Source organism: Eulemur rufifrons, chromosome 25, assembly GCF_041146395.1.
Source record: "Eulemur rufifrons isolate Redbay chromosome 25, OSU_ERuf_1, whole genome shotgun sequence".
NCBI classification, from domain to species: domain Eukaryota; kingdom Metazoa; phylum Chordata; class Mammalia; order Primates; family Lemuridae; genus Eulemur; species Eulemur rufifrons.
Genome location: NC_091007.1, coordinates 14,828,320 through 14,845,174, shown reverse-complemented (window position 1 = coordinate 14,845,174; position 16,855 = coordinate 14,828,320). Strand labels below are relative to the sequence as shown.

The window sequence follows — 16,855 nt, the reverse complement described above, 5'->3', positions numbered from 1 at the left end:
GTTTTTTAGCATCTTTTGAAATGATCATATAATTTTTCTCATATGACCTCCTGAGGATGATATTATCAAAGTCCTTTCTTTGCATTTCTAAGATGAACTCTACTTAGTCATATAAAATTATTCTTTTAGTAATATGATTTGTTAATAATTTACTTAGGATTCTTGCATACATAAATCAGAATATTACAGAATTTTTGGTGTTTTATTACTTGATTATCTTTAGGTAGAGTTATAGCAGCCTTCTAGTATGAGTTCATTCCGGCCTTCTAAGATTAGTTTATTATACCAGCCTTCTAGCATCTAGATTCTCAAGGAAACATTGAATTCATAAAGCAAAGAATAGGATGCCATGAAGAAAGAATCAGAGCAAAAATAAGTATCCAAATAAATGAAGTAGAATAGTTGAAAGTTGTCATTAGAAAAGTCTGCTAGAGAGCAAAATAAAAAGATAAGTAATTTTAAGATATTATAGAAGAGATAGGCAGCACAGGGAATCAGTCCAAAAAGTCCAAAAAGTCCAAATCTGATTAGGAGTTCCAGTGTGAGAGACAGAGAAGACACAGGCAAGATCAGTGTTCATTAAATAATACAGTGAAGTTTTCTGTGATATGGGGACACCTGAGATGACTTTGTAAGAGCCTTCCAAAGTCAAGTAAATACATGGAAAAGGTACTGGGGATATGTATGAACAGTGAGAATAGATAGATCTTTAAACCTTATATGGAGAAGACACCTCCAAAATTAGGCAAATTGGAATGCCATGAGATCACTCAGCAACACTAGATTCTGCGAGACAAGGGAACAATTCCTTCACAGTTCTGAGGAGAAATGGTTCTGAATCTAGAACAGACCAAGTGTGGTAAATACATGGGATGAGAACTGGCGCTCTTTCTTAGAAATTTTCCTGAAGTTCTACTCCAGCAACAAGAGGAATAAATCAAAGAAGTGGACAACATATGGACCCAATAAACTAAAATCACAGCACTCCCCAGCCACCTGGCAGGTCAAGAGAACAGTAAGTCCAAGTTGGAGTAGGAAACCTAGGAACTGCATGACAGGGACCCTGGGAGGAAGGGAGGCTTCATAGATAGTATGGCTGAAAACTTGGAAAAATGTATATAAACAAAAAAAGACAACTAGAAACTCCACAAAGAACAGAAAACCGCACAAAAAAGGCATAATCCAACTTTAAGTATACTAAAAAGTATAGTGATAGAACAAAAGAATTTGATACTGAGACCATTCTCCTTTGGTGTAAGAAATGTGATCACAGCATAGTACTGTGTCAAGAATGAATAATATTTACAAGGTCATAGTTATGTAACATATTACATGATAGCTTTTAAACATTTTATATATTTTAAAGATAGTTTTTCAGTTTTTAAAATCTACAAATCATAGAAGACTATGGCATGTGGTTCACCAAAATATGTTCTCTTCTTCTCTAGTAATAGATTTATAGTCAGGCACACATGTGCCCAACAGCACTGCATTCCCAAGCCTCTCAAGCTCTAAGAGGGGTACATTACTAATTTCTTTTCAGAGAAACATAATTGAAGTAATATGTGTTCATAGGAGCTCTTATTTATTTTTCCCTTCCACTGTGCTGGAATACTAATTTGCCTGCAACTAAGCTGCAGTCATGTAAGCAAAGACAGTTGCCCTAAGGAACTGTGGAGAAACAGGATAAAAAGAACTTGAGTGCATGCAAAAAAAGAGCAATCATAGATAGTGACAAGTAACATGAAGAAAAATAAAGCAGGCTAAAAGGATAGAGATTGATGGGAGTTGCAATTTAAAACAGGGTTCTGAGGAAGGCCCTGGCTGAGAGGTAGCATGTGAGCAGAGATCCATAGCAAGGGAGGGAGCAGGGTTGTCTGAGGATAAGCATTCCGGGGAGAGGAAACAGCACACACCAAAGCTTTAAGGCAAGAGCATGCTTGGGATGCCCAGGGTCCTGCAAAGAGGTTTCTGTGGCTAAAAAGGAGTGAGTAGGAGGGGATTACAGATGAGACCAAGAGTTAGTAGAAGACCAGACCATATGGGCCTTTTTGGCCACGGTAAAGATATTGGATTTTACCCTGAGTGAGAGGGGAAAGCATTGGAAGATTTCGAACAAAGGAATACAGTATATAAAAGAATCATTCTGACTGCTTTATGGAGGAGAAACTGGCAGGGAAAGTGTGGAAGGAGGAAGGAAGACCAGGTAGGAGGCTATTCAGTTGTCCATACAAAAGACAATAGTAGCTTGGACCAGAGGTTATTGGTATAGGTAAGAAAGAAGTTGGAGGGGGGCATGGGCAATATACATAACCTAAACTTTTGTACCCCTATAATATGCTGAAATTTAAAAAAAAAGAAGTTGGATTCAGGATATGATATACAAAAGGCATGCTGTTTAGCTGTGTATAGTTGTGATTCTGTAACCTTGGGAAAAACTGTAAACAGAAATGATTGCTTGTGGGTGTGAGGTAATTTGTTTTGTGTCATAAGCTCTTATGTGCTGCTTTTTCTTTTTAAAGATGTATACATGCACTACCTTATTTAAAAAACTATTTTTAGAAATTTAAAGAAACAAAACATTTTACCTTAGAAAATGTTTTCTATCCATTTATATAGGCCTACCTCATTGTCTTTGTTTGTTTTGTGCTGCTGCAACAGAATACCTAATTTATAAACAACAGAGATTTATTCTTACAGTTCTGGAGGCTGGGAAGTCCAAGGTCAAGCAGCCTGCTCCTGGTGAGGGCCTTCTTGCTGCATCATCCCATGGTGGAACATGGGCAAGAGAGCATGCACGAGGGACAAGGAAGGGAAGGGGGGGCCAAACTCATTCTTTTATCAGGAACCCACTCCCATGATAACTGATCGGCTCCCATAATAACAGCATTAATCCATTCATGAGGACAGAGCCCTTGTGACGTAATCGCCTCTCAAAGGTCCCGCCTCTCAACACTGTTTCTTTGGACATTAAATTTCCAACACATGAACTTTGGGGTATATATTCAAACCATAGCACTCATTCTTTATAAATTTTTTTATTTAAAATATTTATTGATTTACAGAAATTAAAAAAACTAATCCTAAAATAGATATGGAATTACAAAGGACCCTGAATATCCAAAACAATCTTGAGAAAGAAGAACAAAGCTAGAGGAATCACATTTCCTGATTTCAGAGTATTTTACAAAGCTGATGTAATTTAAATCCTATGGTACTGACATAAGGACAGACATGTAGACCAGTGGAACAGAATGGAGAACCCAGAAATAACCCCACAGATTTACAGTCAACTATCCTTTGAAAAAGGTGCTAAAAATGTGCATGGGGTAAGGATAGTCTCTTCAACAAATGGTGCTTGGAAAACTGGATATTCATATGAAAAACAATGAAACCGGACCCTTTATACCATACACAAAAAAATTTTTTAATGAATTAAAGACTTAGATGTAAGTCCTAGAACCATAAAATGCCTAGAAGAAAACATAGGGAAAGAGCTTCATGACATTGGACTTCACAGTGATTTCTTGGGTTATATCACCAAAAGCACAAGCAACAAAAGCAAAAATAGAGAAGTGGGAATATATCAGACTAAAAGGCTTTTGCACAGCAAGGAAAAAAGTTAAAAGAGTGAAGAGTAGTCAAACCAAGGATTAGGAGAAAATAGTTGCAAACCATATATCTGATGAGGCATTTATAGCAAAAATAAATAAGGAACTCTTACAACTCAAGAGCAGGAAAAAAAAAAAAACCTGATTTAAAAATGGGCAAAGGACTTGAATAGACATTTCACCAAAGAAGACATGGACATGGCCACTGGGTATATGAAAAGATGCTCAACATCACTAATTATTAGTGAATTACAGATAAAAACCACAATGAGGGCCGGGCGTGGTGGCTCACGCCTGTCATCCTAGCACTCTGGGAGGCCGAGGTGGGAGGATTGTCTGAGCTCAGGAGTTCAAGACCAGCCTGAGCAAGAGCGAGACCCCGTCTCTACTAAAAATAGAAAGAAACTATATGGACAGCTAAAAACATATATATATAGAAAAAATTAGCCGGGCATGGTGGCACATGCCTGTAGTCCCAGCTATTTGGGAGGCTGAGGCAGGAGGATTGCTCGAGCCCAGGAGTTTGAGGTTGCTGTGAGCTAGGCTGACACCATGGCACTCTAGCCCGGGCAACAGAGTGAGACTCTGTCTCCAAAAAAAAAAAAAAACCCACAATGAGCCATTATAAAAAGAAAAAAAAACAAACAAACCACAAAAACCAGTGTAGGTGATGATTTAGAGAAATCGGAATCCTTGTACACTGTTGGTGAGAATACAGAATGGTGCAGTTGTTATGGAAAATGATATGAAATTTCCTCTAAAAATTAAAAATAGAAATTTCATACGATGCATCAATTCTACTTCTGGATATATATCAAAAAGAAGTGAAATCAGGATCTCAAAGAGGTGTCTGCACTCTCATGTTCTCTGCAGTATTGTTCACAATAGCCAAGACATGGAAACAACCGAAATGTCCATCGTGGATGAATGGATAAAGAAAATGTGGTATATACATGCAATAAAATGTTCATTCATAAAAAAGAAGGAAACCCTGCCATATGTGACATCATGGATGAACCTTGAGAATGTTATGCTAAGTGAAATAAGCCAGTCACATAAAGACAAATACCACATGATTCTAATTTTATGAACTATCTAAAATAGCCAAGCTCACAAAAGCAAGAAATAGAATGGTGGTTGCCAGGGGCTGAAAGGAGGGGGATGGATATAAAGTTTTGGTTATACAAGATGAATAAGTTCTAGAGATCTGCTCTACAACAATGTGCTTATAGTTAACAGTACATTTAAAAATTTTAAAGAGTTGGCTGGGCGCAGTGGCTCATGCCTGTAATCCTAGCACTCTGGGAGGCTGAGGTGGGAGGATCGCTTGAGGTCAGGAGTTTGAGACCAGCCTCAGCAAGAGTGAGACCCTCATCTCTACTAAAAAATAGAAAACTTAGCCAGGCATGGTAGTGCGTGCCTGTCATCCCAGCTACTCAGGAGGCTGTGGCAGGAGGATCACTTGAGCCCAGGAGTTTGAGGTTGCTGTGAGCTAGGCTGATACCACAGCACCCTAGCCCAGGTGACAGAATGAGACTCAAAAAAAAAAAAAAGAAAAAAAAAATATGAAAAGAGTAGATCTCATGTCATTTATTCTTATCACAATAAAAAGGTTTATTGAAGTAAAATTTATATGACAAAATCTGCCCATTGTAAGTGTACAATTCAATGATTTTTAGTAAATTTGTGGAGTTACACAATCACCACAGCCCAGTTTTAGACATTCGCATCACCCAAGATGTTTCCTCAACCCCAGTAGCAGTCATTACCCACTCCCATTCTCCTAGGCAACTGTGGATCTGGAAATTATGTATAACATAAGTGGAATCATATAGAATTTAATGTTTTGCATTTGGCTTCTTTCATGTGGCATAAGGTGTTTGAAGCTCACCCATGTTGTAGCGTGTATCAACAGTTCATTTCTTCATGTTGTTCAATGGTACAATACCACATTTTGTTTATCCATTCTCTACCAGTTGGCCTTTTGGATTATTTCCAGTTAGGGGCTGTTAGGATAATGCTGCCATGAACATTAGCATTTAAATCTTTGTTTGGGCCGGGCGCGGTGGCTCACGCCTGTAATCCTAGCACTCTGGGAGGCCGAGGCGGGTGGATTGTTCAAGGTCAGGAGTTCGAGACCAGCCTGAGCAAGAGCGAGACCCCGTCTCTACTAAATATAGAAAGAAATTATCTGGCCAACTAAAATATATATAGAAAAAAAATAGCCGGGCATGGTGGCACATGCCTGTAGTCCCAGCTACTCGGGAGGCTGAGGCGGTAGGATCGCTTAAGCCCAGGAGTTTGAGGTTGCTGTGAGCTAGGCTGATGCCACGGCACTCACTCTAGCCTGAGCAACAAAGCGAGACGCTGTCTCAAAAAAAAATAAATAAATAAATAAATAAATAAATAAATCTTTGTTTGGATGTACGTTTTCATTTCTCTTGGGTAGATACCTAGAAGTGGATGTTAGGTCATATAATAAATTTATGTTTAGCTTTTAAAGAAACTGCCAAATTATTTTTCAAGTGGCTGTACCATTTTACATTCTTACCAATGATACATGAGAGTTGCAGTTTCTCTATGTCCTCACCAACATTTGTTTTTTTCTAGTTTGTTGTTGTTGTTGTTGTTGTTTGAAAGAGGTCTTGCTATATCACCCATGCTGGTCACTCAAGTGATCCTCCTGCCTCAGCCTCCCTCACTGCAGCACCACTGCACCTGGCTAATTTTATTTTTTCAGAGACAAAGTTCTCGCTATGTTTCCCAGGCTGGCCTTGAACTCTTGGGCTCAAGCAATCCCCCACCTCAGCCTCCGGAATAGCTGGGATTAACAGGCATGAGCCACCATGCCCACTGTTTTGCTTATTTTAACCATTCTGATAGGAGTGTTATGCTATCTCACTGTGTCTTAATATGCACTCCCCTAATAAGTAAGGGCATTAAGTATCTATGCAGTGCTTTTTAGCCACTCCTATGTCTTATTTGGTGAAATAGCTATTCAATTTTTTGCCCATATTTTAATTTGATGGTTTGTCTTATAATTATTGAGTCATTAGAATTCTTTATATATGGGTTGAACATTCCAAATCCAAAAATCTGAAGTTCACAATGCTCCAAATTTCTAAACTTTTTGACCACCAACATGACACTCAAAGGAAATGTTCAATAAAGCATTTTGGATTTCAGATTTCAGATTTGGGATGCTCAACTGGTAAATATAATGTAAATATCCCAAAATCCAAAAAAAAATTCTGAATCCAAAACACTTCTTGTCCCAAGCATTTCGGATAAGGGATACTCAACTTGTATATTACGGACTCAAGTCTCATCAGATAACATGATTTGCAGATGTGTTCTCTCACTCTGTGGTTTGTCTTTTCATTTTGTTAATGGTGTCTTATGAAGTATAAAGTTTTCCTTTTAATAAAGTCTACTTTATCAATTTTTTTCTTTTATAAATTATGCTTTTTAGTATCATATCTAAGAATTAATCGAGGGCCAGGTATGGTAGCTCAGGCCTGTAATCCCAACACTGTGGGGAGTCCAAGGCAGGAAGATCATTTGAGACCAGCCCAGGCAACATAGCAAGACCCCATCTCTACAAAAAAAGTAAAAATAAAAAAATTAGCCAGGAGCATTAGCATGCACCTGTTGTCCCAGCTACTTGGGAGGCTGAGACAGGAGGATTGCTTGAGCCCAGGAGTTTGTGATTACAGTGAGCTATGATGGCAGCACTGCAAGAACTAATTGCCTAACCAGAGGTCACAGAGTATTTCTCCTATGTTTTCTTCTAGAAGTTTTATAGTTTCAGATATTACATTAGGCCTGAGATCTACTTTGAGTTGATTTCCAACTGCATTGAATCTGTAGATCAATGTTGAGAGAATTAACCATCTTAACAATTTTTTTTTTTTTTTTTTTTTTTTTTTTTTTTTTTGAGACAGAGTCTCACTCTGTTGCCCAGGCTAGAGTGAGTGCCGTGGCGTCAGCCTAGCTCACAGCAACCTCAAACTCCTGAGCTCAAGTGATCCTCCTGTCTCAGCCTCCCGATTAGCTGGGACTACAGGCATGCACCACCATGCCCGGCTAATTTTTTCTATATACATTTTTAGCTGTCCATATAATTTCTTTCTATTTTTAGTAGAGATGGGGTCTCGCTCTTGCTCAGGCTGGTCTCGAACTCCTGAGCTCAAACGATCCGCCCACCTCGGCCTCCCAGAGTGCTAGGATTACAGGCGTGAGCCACCGCGCCCGGCCATCTTAACAATTTTGAGTGTTCAAATCCATGAACATGGAATGTCTCCCCATTTATAAATTTCCGTGCACAGTGTTTGTTGTTTTCAATATGCAAGTCTGGTACTTCTTTTGTTAAACTTAATCTTTTAGTGGTTATTGTGAAGGAATTGCTTTCTTAATTATCCTTTTGGATTTTCTGTTGCTGGTATGTAGATGCACAGTGGATTTTATATATTGGTCGTGGATCCTGTGGATTTATTAAATGTTAATAGTTTAATAATTCTGTGGATAAAAAAAAGTCTTACTTCCGCCTTTCCAGTTTGAATGCCGGCAGTTCATTTATTTATTCATCTGTTGTCTTGTATCACTGACTAAAACGTCTAGCACAATACAGTATAGAAGTGGTGAGTGCAGGCATCTTTGCCTTGTTCCTGATCACAGGGGGAAGGTATTCAGTCTTTCACTGTTAGGTGTGATATTGGCTGTAGGTTCTTCCTAGATGCCTTTTATCTCAGGAACTTCCCTTCTATTTTTTTGTCATGAATAGACATTGGATTTGTGTCACATGCTTTTTCTTAATCTATTGAGCGATGATCATGTGATTTTTGTCCTTTATTTAATATGACATGTATTAATTGATCTTCAGATGTTAAAACAACCTTAGATTCCCACTTGATCATGTTGTATAATTTTTTATATAGTATTGGATTTGGTTAGCTAATATTTTATTACAGATTTTTGTTTCTGTGTTTGCGAGGGTGAATGGTCTATAGTTTTCTTGTGACGTCTTTGGTTCTAGTATCAGGTTATGTTAGCCTCATAGAATGAGTGAGAAGTGTTCCTCCTCTATTTTCTGAAAGTTTGTGAAGCACTGCCGTTATACCTTTTCTAAATATTTGATAGAATTCACCCGTGAAGCCATCTGGGCATCTAGGCCTTGGCTTTTCTAGATGGGATGATTTTTAATTATTAATTCATTTATTTTTAACCTATCCTAAATGCTCAGACTTTATATTTCTTCTTGATTAAATTTTAATAATTTCTCAGAATTTATGTTATTGAAGTCAGGGGTTGTGCTCTGAAAGTGTTTGGGTGAGATTGTTTTCTTGACTATTTGGTAGAACTCACCTGTAAAACAGTGGCTGGTATTTCCTCTGAGGGAGGTTTTTTGATGACAGATTTCATTTCTTTAATGGTTGGCAAACTATTTGTGTTTTCAGTTCTTTTTGTTTGTTTTTTATATACATTTTATGTTGACGTATAATATATTCATGGGGTACATGTGATATTTTGGTGCAAGCAATGTGTAATGATTAAATCAGAGTAATTAAGATATCCATCACCCCAAAATTTATCATTTCTTTGTGTTGAGAACATTTCAAATCTTTTCTTCTAGCTGTTTTGAAATACACAATAAATTATTATTAACTGTAGTCACCCTTCTGTGCCATTGAACATTAGAACTTGTTCTTTCTTTCTAGCTATATTTTTATACTCATTAACCAACCTCTCTTCATCATCTCCCCCTCTCCCTACCACTTCCCAGCCTCTGGTATCCATCATTCTACTTTCTACCTCCAGTAGATCAACTTTTTTAGCTCTCACTTATGAGTAAGACATGCAATATTTGTCTTTCTGTGCCTGGCTTATTTCAGTTAACATAATGACCTCTAACTCCATCCATATTGCTGCAAATTACAGAATTTCATTCTTTTTATGGCTGAATAGTATTCTATTGTGTGTATAGACCACATTTTCTTTATTCATTCATCCATTGATAGGCACTAAAGTTGATTTCATGTTTTGGCTTTCATAACTAGTGCTGTAATAATCATAGGCATGCAGATATCTCTTTAACATACTGATTTCCTTTCATCTGGTATACACCCAGCAGTGGGATTGCTAGAGCATGTAGTAGATCTATTTTTAGTTTTTTGATAAACCTCCATATGTTTTCCATAATTGCTATACTAATTTACATACCCACCAACAGTGTACTAGTGTTCCCCCTTTCTCTGTGTCCTTGTTACCTTTTTTTTTTTTTTTATAATAACCCTTTAAACTGGGTCAGGATGATATCTCAGTGTAGTTTTGATTCCCATTTCCTGGATGACTACTGATGTTGAACATTTTTTCATATACCTGTTGGCCATTTGTATGTCTTCTCTTGAAAAATGTCTATTCAGATCATTCACCCATTTTTTAATTGGGTTATTTGGTTTTTTTCTACTGAGTTGTTTGAGTTCCTTATGTATTCTGATTATTAATCCCATGTCAGATGGATGCAAATATTTTCTCCCTCTCTATAGGTTGTCTCTACTCTGTTGATTGTCTTATTTGCTATACAGAAACTTTTTAGTTGATATAATCCCAGTAATCTGTTTTTGGTTTTGTTGCCTGTGCTTTTGAGGTCTTACCCAAAAATTATTTGCCCAGACCAATGTCCTGAAGTATTTCTCCAATGGTTTCTTCTAGTCATTTCATAGTTTCAGGTCTTACACTGAAGTTTTTAATTTATTTTGATTTGATTTTTTTGTATATGGTGAGAGATAGGGGTCTGGTTTCATTTTTCTATATATAGATATCCAGTTTTCCAGCACCATTTATCGAAAAGACGGTCTTTTCCTCAATATATGTTTTTAGTGCTTTTGTTGAAAATCAGTTGGCTGTAAATCATGGGTTTATTTCTGGGTGCTCTTTTTTTTTCTTTCTCATTGTATTTTTATTAAGGATTATATAACACACTACATGCTATAAATACACTGCATATCCTTCTAGCAGGGGTAAATAACCATAACTGAGTTATTTTTTCATCAGTCAGGAAAACACATCCTTAATCAATGTTCTCCAAACCCACATAGTAATGATTAACTCCAGAGATGTACCTCTTCCCATCAAACTCCACTGATGTGAATAATGGGCCACCCTTCTTTCCTTGCCCCCTTTAGTGAATTTGTGGGTGTATGCGGTGGCCACTTTGGGGATGACTAAGCATGAGCCTATGATGGCAATTCCTGGGAGAATCTTAAACCATATCTGAGCACAGTTACCTAGGCCAAAACTCTACTTCTAGGCCCCTTAAAGGTGACTGGGCTTCTATTTCTGGGTTCTCTCTTCTGTTCAGTTAGTCTGTCTATCTGTTTTTAGTCCAGTACTATGCTATTTTGATTACTATTGCTTTGTTGTATATTTTGAAGTCAGGTAGTGTGATGCCTCCAGCTTTGTTCTTTTTGCTCAAGATTGCTTTGGCTATTTGAAGTCTTTTGTGATTCCATATGAATTTTAGGATTTTTTTTCTATTTCTGTGAAGAATGTCATTGGTATTTTGATTGGGATTACATTGTATCTGTGGATCACTTTTGGTAGTATGATCATTTTGACAATATTAATTCTTCAATCCATGACATGAGACGACTTTCCATTTTTTTGTGACCTCTTCAGTTTCTTCCATCAGTGTTTTATAGTTTTCCTTGTAGAGATATTTGAACTCCTCGGTTAAATTTATTCCTGGGTATTTTTGTTTTTTGGTAGCTATTATAAATGGAATTACTGCCTGGATTTCTTTTTCTGCTAGTTTGTTGTTGGCATATAGAAATGCTACTGATTTTTGTATGTTAATTTTATATCCTGCAACTTTATGGAATTTATTCATCAGTTCTAAGAGGTTTCTGGTGAAACATTGAGGGGTTTCCGCATATAAGATCATGTTTGCAAACAAATACAATTTGACTTCTTTTTTTTTTTTTTTTTTTGAGGCAGGGTTTCCCTGTTGTTGAAGCTAGAGTGCAGTGGTATAATCATAGCTCATTTCTACCTGGGCTCAAGCTATCCTCCTACCTCCTGAGTAGTGGGGACTATAGATGCATGCCACCACAACCAGCATTTTTTTTTTTGTAGAGACAGGGTCTTGCTATGTTGCCCAGGCTGGTCTCAAACTCCTGGCCTCGAGAAATCCTCCCCCCTCTACCTCTCAAAGTGCTAGTATTACAGGCATGAGCCACCAAGTCCGGTCTGACTTCCTCCTTTTTAATTTGGATGCGCTTTATTTCTTTCTCTTGCCTAATTGCTCTAGCAAGGGCTTCTAAGGACTATGTTGAATAAGAGTGGTGAGAATGGGTATCTTTGTCTTGTTGTAGTTGTTGGGGGAATAGTTTTCAGCTTTTCCCCATTCAGTGTAATGTTAGCTGTGGGTTTGTCATGTATGGCCTTTATTGTGTTGAGGTACACTCTTCCTATTCCTAGTTTATTGAGGGTTTTTATCATGAAGGAATGTTGAATTTTATAAAATTCTTTTTCTTTTTCTATTAACATGATCATTTAGGTTTTGTTCATTCTGTTTATGTGATATATCATGTTTATTGATTTGTATACATTGAACCATCTTTGCATCCCTGGGATAAATTGGACTTGATCGTGATAAATGATGTTTATAATATGCTGTTAGATTAAGTTTGCTAGTATTTTGTTGAGGATTTTTACATCTATGTTCTTCAGGGATGTTAGGCTATAGTTTTCTTTTCTTTTCTTTTCTTTTTTTTTTTTTTTTTTTTATTATGTCCTTGCCTAGTTTTGGTATCAGAATAAGGCCCACCTCATAGAATGAGTTTGGAAGAATTCCTTCCTTTTCAATTTTCTGGAACAATTTGAGAAGAAGTAGTATTAGTTCTTTAAATGTTTGGTAGAATTCAGCAGTGAAGACATTAGGTCCTGGGGTTTTTTTTGGTGGGAGACTTTTTATTACTAATTCAATCTCATTACCTGTCATTTGTTCAGGTGTTTGTATTTCTTCTTGATTCAATCTTGGGAGGTTGTATGTGTCCAGGAATTTATCCATTTCCTCTAGGGTTTCCAATTTGTCAGCATATATTTGTTCATAATATCTCTAATATCTAATATTTAATATCTCTCTAATATCCAAGTATCTCTGATACTTTTTATTTCTATGATATCAGTATTAATATCTCTTTTTTCAGTTCTGATTTTATGTATTTAGGTCTTTTTTTTTTCTTGGATGGTCCTGCTAATGTCAATTTTGTTTATCTTTTACAAAACCTAGCTTCACTCTTTCTCATTCTTCTTCTTTTCCCTCTAACTAGGGAATTTCAAATGAGCTCCCTTCAAGGTCAGAGATTTTGTTTTCTTTAACTTAATCAAGTCTGCTGTTGAAACTCTTTCCTGGATCTTTTATTTCATTCATTGAATTCTTCAACTGCAGGATTTCTGTTTGATTCTTTGTCTTGGAATCTACCTCTGTTGAATTTCTCATTCATATAATGAATTGTTTTCCTGGTTTTGTTGATTTTCTATCTGTATTTTCTTGTATCTCAGTTTCCTTAAGATCATTATTTTTTAATTCCTTTATCATAAATTTGTTGATTTTTTTTTTTTTTTTTGTAAGGATCTTGCTCTGTCACCCTGGCTAGAGTAGAATGGTGTCATCATAGCTCACAGCAACCTCAAACTCCTGGGATCAAGCAATCCTCCTGCCTCAGCCTCCCAAGTAACTGGGACTATAGGTGTGTACTACCACATCTGGCTAATTTTTCTATTTTTTGTAGAGATGGGGTCTCATTCTTGCTCAAGCTAGTCTCAAACTCCTAGCCTCAAGCCATCCTCCTACCTCAGCCTCCCAAAGTGCTAGAATTACAAGCATAAGCCACCATGCCTGGCCAGTATTCCTTGCTTTTTCATGTTTCTTGTGTCCCTGCATTGATGTCTGTGCATCTGGTGGAACAGTGGCCTCTTCCAAACTTTCTAGGGTGGATTTCATAGAGAAACACTTTCACCTGTAGTTACGTCTTAGTGTGCCAGTTGGGAAGGGTATGGTAACTTTGTTTCCAGGTAGGTGCATTGGTATACTCCCAGTCCAGCTTCTTCGGCCACATTCAACATCAGGAACAACTGTGAGCACCTCAGTGGCCTAGGTTGTAGAAATTGTGGTTGTGGCAGCAGCAGCACAGGTTGTTAATGTCCTCAGTGGCACAGGGTTTGGGGGTCTATTTTTATTTTCCCCACAATGGGAAAACTCAGCTGAGGGGATCCCTCTGGGTATAAGGTCTGACATGGCCCACAAGCAGCTGCCAGGGGAGCTGGCTTCCAGGTGCAGGTGCTCAGAGAAGCTGTGGGCCTGGAGTCCTAGCCTCGGGGTCTCACAAACTTATTATGGCTCCTGAGTCTTAGGGTACAGGTTTGCTCTCCATGGCAGGATTGGATGTAGGTTGCCCCCAGCACCAGGATCTGTGACTCTGAGCCATCTCCTAGCAGCTCAGATCCACAAGGTCAGGTTGTAGCTGTGATTCTACCCCTGGCAGGCAGGGCACAGCCTTGGCCCTACTCCAAGGAAGAGGGGTATTCTGGAGGTTTGAGCCTAGAGGGTAGGATATGTCTGTAGAGCTTGAACAAATAGGGCTCAGTGGCCACTTAGATCCCTAGGTATGAGCACTATGCAGTGGTGACTCGCCCTGGGGTGGTGGGGCTCAGCAGTGTCCCAGACTCTGTGAGGCCAAATACAGTGGCAGCAAGTACCCCAGAATGGCCAAGCATGGCTGTCATTTGGGCACTCAGGGGCAGGGAGCAGCACAGCAATGACTACACTCCCTAGAGTCTAGGGGGATAGTCCAGCTCCAGGGAAGCAGGGTACTACAGTTGTTTGATCTGCAGGATGAGGTGTCTCAGCTCAACCGCTGCTCTGTTCCCTGGGACACGGGTTAGTACAACAGCTCAGCCCTGGGATGCACAGCTGTTCAGCTTGGCCAAGGCACCAATCCCTCCAGGGGGGCGTGTGCTGCTTTAGCTCAGGCCCAGGGAGCGTGACTGTTCTGGGAAGGCCACGCACTGTTTCCCTGGGATGCAGGGCTGTGCCAAAGCGCTGTTTCCATAGGAGGCAGCACGCAGTCCCCGCTCAGGCCCCTAGGGGCAGAGCACAGCCGTGGCTGACAGAGGTGAATGGAGCTGTTCTGCCAAGGCACCTTTTCTCCAGGACAGAGTGTACAGCTTCGGCTCCAGCCTGAGGGGGGCGGGGAAAGGGAAGGTGAAGCAGTTCTGCCACTGCTTGGCCCTGTGGGCCACAGGAGAAGGTACTCACAGCTCAGCTTGGGGATGTCAGGCCACTGGGCAGAGTTGGGCCCCTTCTCTGTGTGGAGCACAGCTGTGTGGCCTTTGGGCAGCTCCCTCAGTGTGTTAATGCCTGTGAAGACTGCAGGGGACCCCAGTGGCTAGGACTGTTAGGTGTCTGAAGTCTCCTGCCCAAGGGGGCTGGGAGAGCAGTAGGTGGAGCAGTTCCACCTACTTGGCCCCTCAGCAAAGAGTGTAACAGCTGCTGGCACAGGACCCCAGCAGTGAGAATTGCAGGTGTCCAAGGTGTTGGTGGGGGCTGCTGGGATCCTCTCGCCTACCTTTGCACCATAGGAAGGAGTTCTTCCTGGTTCCTGGATGATCCCGGCTGCGGGATGGGTTGGTGACCCGGCATTTCCTTCCCTTCTGTGTGTGGCTATCCTGAATGTCCATGGTCACCAGCGTTTGTTACTCCTTTAACAGACTCCAGTGCTCTTCTTTAGTTATTTTCATTCAAATGTAGCTGTATATTTGTTGTTTTGGTTGTCTTTGTGGAAGGGACAAGCGCTAGAGAGCTCTAGTCAGTCATCTTACTGATGTCAACTCCCTGAAGAAGTCTATTTCTTTTTGAGTTTAGAAGATTAGATTTTCTAGGAATATGTCCCTTTAACCTAAATCTTGCAATAAATTGGCATAAAGTTGTTAATATTCTTTTATTACCTTTTCTCCTCCTTTATTGTAAACATAAATACAGAGAAATGCATAAAACAACTAAATAAATATAAAACAACAATGCAGTTTTCATCGATATCAAGAAAAGAACATTAACAGTAATGTTGGGTAGGGATGGAAGGTAACTGGATTGATGGAAATTCCCGTTTTAAAATCAAAACCTCATCATTAGATCAGAAATGGTTCAAGAATATACATAGATTACTGGGGTAGAAAAGTATAGAAAAATAACCCATGCATACAATGGAACATAACTTTAATAAAGTTAATATTTTAAGTAAGTGGAGAAAGGATGGTTTGTTTGATAAATGCATTGTGGCAATTAACTATACATTTGAGAAAATTATTGACTCTGACCCCATATTTTTAAAAATATATAATATTAGTTGGAACAGTGGTTGTGGCAGGGTAAAGACTGAGTTAGGGGCACAAGGGAACTTTCCGGAGTGACAGGAATGTTCTATAGTTTGAGATGTTGGTTACATTGGTCTATTTTTTTGTCAGAGCTCATCAGAACTCATCAGGTGGTACCTTTAAAGTCTGTACATTATACTCTGTAAACTTTATTTTTAAAAGGGAAACCTACATATACATCTGTAAGACATTGTTAAATGGAGAAAAGCAAGCTATGGAATGAGACATACAATATGATACTATTTATATAAAGAAAAAAGAATTACCACCAAATAAAATTACTTACTTCTGTGGATCGACATTCGTATATGTAAATGTATCATGGTTCTTGGGTCCAGCAGCACCACTGTAGTAAAAGATTCCCTAGTGTCAATCTGATATACTCTTAGGGTTTCTTTCTTTATAAAGAAAGACATTTATACTGTAACATCATTAGTATCAATGCCATTTTCCCCACTGATTATAATACTTACTAGTATAATCTTCTCCAGCGAAGAAAGATATTCAATTTCCGGAATTTCTAACTTTAACATAAAGGACCTGTTTGTACAGTGATTTTGAAACTAGTATATTTTCAAAGGCAGCCTCGTATAATGGAACTGTCTTGAACTAGAAGTACTCAGGGGATCCGAGTTGTTGTTCTGTCTCTGCTGCTGAGTAGATGGGTATTTTGGAGCAAGCCATTTAATCTCTCCGTGCCTCACTTTCCTTGTTGGTTACATTAATGGATTGGACTGATGACTGAGGTCTTTCAGGCCTGAGATTCAATGAACTCTGTCCATTCACATAGACCTTACAAGAAATAGGGC

The 16,855-nt window shown here is 38.8% G+C and overlaps 1 protein-coding gene across 1 annotated transcript in view; it reads left to right on the top strand.

The window, feature by feature from the left end:
• DNAJC1 (DnaJ heat shock protein family (Hsp40) member C1) overlaps positions 1 to 16,855 on the top strand; it is a 170,575-nt gene that overhangs the window by 145,992 nt on the left and 7,728 nt on the right. The gene's annotated exons all lie outside the window — the stretch shown is intronic.